Below are 7,887 nucleotides of genomic sequence, written 5' to 3'. Positions count from 1 at the left end.
CTAATCTCTTAATACGCTTATCTTCACTTTCTTTGAAAATATACAGTAGACGTTCCTTAGCCAACGAATATTTATTCGCATCTGTGCCGCAAATAATGTCCCAAATATTCTCGATGTATTTTGGTTCTAATTGTGACACTAGGTGGTTAAATTTAGTTTCTTCTGTGACAATTTTGCAAATGCTGAACTGCGCTTCGACTTGATAGAAAAAAATTTCGGGTTTTTCACTCCAAAAAGGCGGAATTTTGATGCTAACCTTGTTTGCTTCCAGGCGATCTTCGGAAACGCTCCCGTTTGTCGTCATATCTTCTTATTATCACGTCGGGGTCACCAAATATAACTGCCGCAACGTAATATTTGCGGCAGTTCCCAAAAGATGTAGCTTGGCGATATTTAGTCTAATTTTAAATCACCAAGAACACACGCCACTTTGCCTGCTTAAGATTTCTTTATTGACTTCTGCTTAGCAGCCATCTCAGAATCATCACGTCATTGCTACCGAAGAATAAACAAACAAAAAAATTTTTAAAGATAATACATCATGTTATCAGTAATGAACTATAACTCTTAACGGTCTTGGCATCTTCATAAAATATAAAAATTCCATTTAGATTCATCGCTGTTGCCTTTAAGCCTATAAATTTTCTAAGAGACAGAAATTCCACCTACCATTCTACCGTGGTTATATGCCACAATACAAAATGTGAAACCACTCCATTGAACAGGCAGTATATGGAAAGACTAGAAGACTTCCTGCTACGTTTTTGAAGAACGAACAACAAAGATTGACTCTGATTCATTTGCAAAAGCAAATTTTATGTCTGAAACCTAGTCGACCTACATATAACGCATCAAGATCAGTATTTGTCCCAACAGACTTGCAGACATATTCACATGTCTTCCTGAGATGTGATAGCGTTAGAAAACCATTAGAATCTACATAGGACAGTTCTCTCCCTGTCATAGCAAGGCGTGAAAAGTATTTCACCATCGAGAGGAAATGCAAACACATAAAAGTGTCAGCAAACAGACTTAAAGCAGCCTATCTCTTGCAGGGAAAAAAGGAATCAGGAAAGGATTTTTCAAATTTTTCCATGGACATTCGACCACAACATTCTCCAGAGGAATCGCCTCCAAATATCAGAGCATCAAAGTCAGGAAGGGCTATAAGGTTTCTGCATCGTTTCTTGAAGTAAATTACCTCTGTGGAGAATTAATGAACTGTCACAATGAACACTGTAAAAAGTTTCTTTTAATTATGTTGTATCACACTCTCGTCATTCTATTGTGATTTATATTTGTTTTGTTTTAATATTGTGTTGACTTTTGGTAAGAAATGGTTTTCACCACACATATTAACTCATAATTTTGTTACTGGTGATGGAATTATTTAGAGATCACAGTGGTTCTGAAAGAAATTTTGGGAAACCTGTTAGTTGTAATAGCAAGAAAAATAATAGAGGTTTCATCATTATTCACATGCTGTTTCATGATATCCTGAAATGTCTTTGATTTTTATAAAAGGTCTGGATGGTCCATCCTGAAGAAAAGCAAGTGACATTGTGTAATTCAAATGCATATTGGAAACAAAGATTGAATAACTGGAAGCAGAAAATCTAACATGCAGCCTTAGCAATGTTGGATACCACAATAATATGGAGGCTGTCAAAATGCTGGGATTCTTGATTGACAGCAAACTATTAATGAATAAGCACACAATATATGTGTGCTCCATGTTTTCCCATGTAATACACCACCTGAGGAGACTAAAAGTTGTATTAACTGACCCATACCTTATAACAGTGTGTTATGCACTACTTAATAGCCACATAAATTATGGTCTACTATTATTGGACACTCTGCAGGTTGCAAGGATGTACTAATGTTACAAAAGAAAGCAGTTATAATTATTGCATCAAGCAAAAGACTGTAGCACTGCAAACCCCTATTCACCCAGTATGTGATAATGGCAATCGTCAGTCAGTATTATGCTTCCCCAGCGTAAAAAAAATTCAAGGGGTTCTCAGCACGAGACAAGGCATACTTAATCATGACACCCGCAATAAGAGGAACACTGATATACTCAGCTGTTGGCTGTCAGGAACACATGTTAGTTTTCCAAAGGTTGTTTTAAAAATGTCAATTCATTGCCCTGAGATGTGTAATCCCTGGTATCAGGACTTTTCAAAAGGAAAACTGCACAGGTCCTGAAAGAATCTCTATTGGACAATTCTTCAGTAGTGGCCAAAGTGAATGGAAAAAATAATAGTATTTCATCTTTTATATTGCTGTTGTGGTCTTCAGTCCAGAGACTGGTTTGATACACCTCTCCATGCCACTCTATCCTGTGCAAGTTTCTTCATCTCCAAGTACCTACTGTAACCTACAACCTTCTGAATCTGCTTAGTGTATTCATCTCTTAGTCTCCCTCTACAATTTATACCCTCCACTCTGCCCTCCAATAATAAACTGGTGATCCCTTGATGCATCAGAACATGTCCTACCAACCAATCCCTTCTTCCAGTCAAGTTGTGGCACAAATTCCTCTTCTCCCCAGTTCTATTGAGTACTTCCTCATTAGTAATCTTCAGCATTCTTCTGTAGCACCACATTTCGAAAGCTTCTATTCTCTTCTTGTCTAAACTATTTATTGTCCATGTTTCACTTCCATACATGGCTACACTCCATAGAAATAGTCCTATAAAAGTCTTCCTGACACTTAAATCTATGCTCAATGTTAACAAACTTCTCTTCCTCAGAAACGCGTTCCTTCCCATGGCCAGTCTACATTTTATACCCTCTCTACTTCGACCATCATCAGTTATTTTGTCCCCAAATAGCGAAACTCATTTACTACTTTAAGTGTTTCATTTCCTAATCTAATTCCCTCAGCGTCACTTGATTTAATTCCACTACATTCCATTATCCTCGTTTTGCTTTTGTTGATGTTCATCTTACATCCTCCTTTCAAGACACTTTCCATTCCGTTCAGCTGCTCTTGCAGGTCCTTTGCTGTCTCTGACAGAATGACAATGTCATCGGCGAACCTCAAAGTTTTTATTTCTTCTCCATGGATTTTAATTCCTACTAATTTTTTTTCTTTTGTTACCCTTACAGCTTACTCAATATATAGATTGAATAACATCTGGGATAGGCTACAACCCTGCCTCATTCCCTTCCCAACCACTGCTTCCCTTTCATAACCCTCGACTCTTGTAACTACCATATGGTTTCTGTACAAATCGTAAATAGCCTTTTGCTCCCTGCATTTGATCCCTGCCACCTTCAGAATTTGAAAGAGGATATTCCAGTCAATATGGTCCAAAACTTTCTCTAAGTCTACAAACGCTAGAAATGTAGATTTCCCTTTACTTAATCTATCTTTGAAGATAAGTCATAGGGTCAGTACTGCCTCACGTGTTATAACATTTCTACCAAATCCAAACTGCTCTTCCCTGAGGTCGACCTCTTCTAGTTTTTCCATTCACCTGTAAAGAATACGCGTTAGTATTTTGCAGCCATGACTTATTAAACTGATAGTTCGGTAATTTTCACAGCTGTCAACACCCGATTGCTTTTGGATTTGAATCATTATATTCTACTTGAAGTCTGAGGGTATTTCGTCTGTCTCATACATCTTGCTCACCAGATGGTAGAGTTTTGTCAGGGCTGGCTCTCCCAAGGCTATCAGTAGTTGTAATGGAATGTTGTTTACTCCAGGCCCTTGTTTCGACTTAGGTCTTTCAGTGGTCTGTCAAACACTTCACACAGTATCATTCTCCCATTTCATCTTCATTTACGTCCTCTTTCATCTCCATAATATTGCCCTCAAGTACATCGCTCTCGTATAGACCCTCTACATACTCCTTCCACCTTTCAGCCTTCCCTTCTTTCTTAGAACTGGTTGTCCATCTGAGCTCTCATTCATACAAGCGGTTCTCTTTTCTCCAAAGGTATCTTTAATTTTCCTGTAGGCAGTATCTATCTTACCACTAATGATATATGCCTCTACATCCTTACATTTGTCTTCCAGCCATCCCTGCTTAACCATTTTGCACTTCCTGTCAATCTCATCTTTGAGACGTTTGTATTCATTTCTGCCTGCTTCATGTACTGCATTTTTATATTTTCTCCTTTCGTCAATTAAATTCAATAACTCTTCTGTTATCCAAGGATTTCTACTAGCCCTCATCTTTTTACCTCCTTGATCCTCTGCTCCCATCACTATTTCATCTCTCAAATATATCCATTCTTCTTCTACTGTATTTCTTTCCACCATTCTTGTCAATCGGTCCCTAATGCTCTCTCTGAAACTCTCTACAACTTCTGGTTCTTTCAGTTTATCCAGGTCCCATCTCCTTAAATTCCCATCTTTTTGCAGCTTCTTCAGTTTTAATCTACAATTCATAACCGATGGGCTGTGGTCAGAGTCCACTTCTGCCTCTGGAAATGTCTTACAATTTACAACCAGGTTCCTAAATCTCTGTCTTACCATAATATAATCTATCTGAACTTTCCAGTGTCTCCAGGCCTCTTCCACATATATAACCTTCTTTTATGATCCTTAAACCAAGTCTTTAAGTTAGGCTCTGTACAAAATTCTACCAGGTGGCTTCCTCTTTCATACCTTACCCCCATCCCATATTCACCCACTACTTTTCCTTCTCTTCCTTTTCCTACAGTCGAATTCCAGTCCCCCATGATTATTAAGTTTTCGTCTCCCTTCACTATCTGAATAATTTATTTTATCTCATCATACATTTCTTCAATCTCGTCGTCATCTGCGGAGCTAGTTGGCATATAAAATTGTACTACCATGGTAGGAATGGGATTTATGTCTAACTTGGCTATAATCTTTTATATCCATAATTTATATTTATGGATGCAATCTTAGTACAATCTGTCCATTTATGGTGATACAATCCTAGTAATAATGCAAATTTAGTAATACTGTCAGTAATAAAAAGTAAAAATAAGCCTTCAGTCAAAAAAATTTTTATGTTTTATAAAATTACATGATGCATCTTAGAATTAGTAGGTCCATCCTCAGGTGCAAAACGTCTAATGCATAATTTATATTCGTTCTTGAGTGTCGTGAAATGCATTTTCCAAACAGACAAGGAAGAACATTTTTTTATCTTTTAATATCAGTATATGTCGGTTTATTCATTCTGACATCGCACATCAAGTCACTCAAGGCGCACATTTGTTTACACCAATTGCATTTCAGGGCCTTACCCCTTAGATAGCTTATCTTCACCGCAACTACTATGCTTTCCCAGGATCTTCCGCTGTCCACATTAGGGGACTGTGCCTGCTGCTACACAATCACAGAGAGAAAAAGGAAAGGAAGAGAGAGTTACACATTTGGAAATAAATGTGTGCCTTGAGTGACATGGTGTGCGACAACAGAATGAATAAACCAACACATACCGATCACAAAAGGCCAAAAATTTTATTCCTTGTGCATTCATAAAATGCATTTCATGTCACTCAAGTGCAAATGTCAATTATACATTAGACTATTTACATCTGAAGATGTACTCACAGGGTCCGAAATGCATCATGTATTTAATAAAACACGAAAAAATTTGTGACTGAAAGCGCTTTTATTCAAACTTCCTTAACATAGCAGGTTGGATTTTTTTTAATGCATCATTTATCTGCAATGAAATGTAAGAGGTCTACAGAAAGCATGTCAATTTCACCAAATTATAACAAAACTGTAAGAAACTGTTATTACATAGCGATGTTAATAATTTGCTATGATGCAGCACTAATTTGAAAATGGTTTATGAAAAATTTCGGTCATGTGATTCTGAATTCAGTCAGTAAATATGTGACAGTTCACTCCCCTTTTTCAGGCATTTTCTAACCAATTTCCTCTTTCTAATTGTTAAAATCTGGTTGCCAACTGACAATAATCTTGGTGGTGTGTGAGTTGCTTTATCATATTTAAGCTTTGACAAACTAGTAGTGTCACTAAACATTGAACTTATGCAAGTCACTTTTAAGGAGCCTGCACACGTTCAATAGTTGTTGACATTATTAGTTTGTTAGACCTTCAAGATATTAAAGAGACCTCACACTATCAATAACACTGAAAACAACTTTCAGTTGACAATGCGATTTTACAAGGTTAAGATATCGAAGACTCAAAAGAAATTGTGTGCTGCAGTCATATTAGCAAGAAACGAAGAACAATGAAAATGACGAAATGGGTCCGAGATTTGTTGAAAAAAGGAGTGACTGGCCACATGCTGATTTACTGACTGAAATCGGAACCACCGATCCGAAAAATTTCCAGAAATTATTTTCCAATGAGATCTGCATTATTCAACAAGTTATTTGTGTTGACATGAGATAAAACACAGAAGCAAAATACGTTAATGACAGAGGCAGTCGCATTGGACAAGAGACAAGACTACCTACAAAATATCAGACCACAACACAGACACCAAGATGATGGGAGTCTTAGGCCAAGTACAGACATCAAAAAAGTTTTGCATCACCTCGGTTCCAAGAGTTCCAGAACCTGTACAGAAAATTGGAATACAGATCAACAAACATTATTTACGCCCTCTTTATTGCTCATGAAAACCTCACATTGTATATTGTACCAACATACTGCGAGACCTTCAGAGGTAGTGGTCCAGATTGCTGTACACACCGGTACCTCTAATACCCAGTAGCACGTCCTCTTGCATTGATGTATGCATGTATTCGTCATGGCATACTGTCCACAAGTTCATCAAGGCAATGTTGGTCCAGATTGCCCCACTCCTCAAAGGCGATTTGTGTAGATCCCTCATAGTGGTTGGTGGGTGAATCGTCCATAAACAGCACTTTTAAAACTATCCCAGGAATATTCGATAGGGTGCATGTCTGGAAAACAAGCTGACCACTCTAGTCGAGCGATGTCGTTATCCTGAAAGAAGTCATTCACAAGATGTGCACGATGGGGACGCGAATTGTCGTCCATGAAGACGAATGCCTCGCCAATATGCTGCCGATATGATTGCACTATCGGTCGGATTATGGCATTCACGTATCGTTCAGCCGTTATGGCGCCTTCCATGACCACCAGCGGCGTATGTCGGCCCTACATAATGCCACCCCAAAACAGCAGAGAACCTCCACCTTGCTGCACTCGCTGGACAATGTATCTAAGACGTTCAGCCTGACCGGGTTGCTTCCAAACACGTCTCCCACGATTGTCTGGTTGAAGGCATTTTCGACACTCACCAGTGAAGAGAACATGATGCCAATCCTGAGCAGTCCATTGGCATGTTGGGCCCATCTGTACTGCGCTGTATGGTGTTGTTTGCAAAGATGGACCTCGCCATGGACGTCTGGAGTGAAGTTGCGCATCATGCAGCCTATTGTGCACAGTTTGAGTCGTAACACGACGTCCTGTGGCTGCACGAAAAGCATTATTCAACATGGTGGTGTTGCTGTCAGGGTTCCTCTCAACCATAATCCATAGGCAGCGATCATCAAATGCAGTAGTAGCTCTTGGGTGGCTTGAGCGAAGTATGTCATCGACAGTTCCTGTCTCTCTGTATTCCCTCCATGTCCGAACGACATCGCTTTGGTTCACACCGAGATGCCTGGACATTTCCCATCTTGAGAGCCCTTCCTGGCACAAAGTAACAATGCGGACGCGATCGAACCGCGGTATTGACCGTCTAGGCATGGTTGAACTAGACAATAAGAGCCGTGTACCTCCTTCCTGGTGGAATGATTGGAACTGATCGGCTGTCGGACCCCCTCCATCTAATAATGGTTGTTTACATCTTTGGGTGGGTTTAGTGACATCTCTCAACAGTCAAAGGGACTGCGTCTGTGATATAATATCCATAGTCAATGTCTATCATCAGGAGTTCT

The sequence above is a fragment of the Schistocerca nitens genome, chromosome 1 (assembly GCF_023898315.1).
Source record: "Schistocerca nitens isolate TAMUIC-IGC-003100 chromosome 1, iqSchNite1.1, whole genome shotgun sequence".
NCBI classification, from domain to species: Eukaryota; Metazoa; Arthropoda; class Insecta; order Orthoptera; family Acrididae; genus Schistocerca; species Schistocerca nitens.
The sequence above is the reverse complement of the archived record's forward strand: the minus strand, read 5'-3'. Positions refer to the sequence as shown.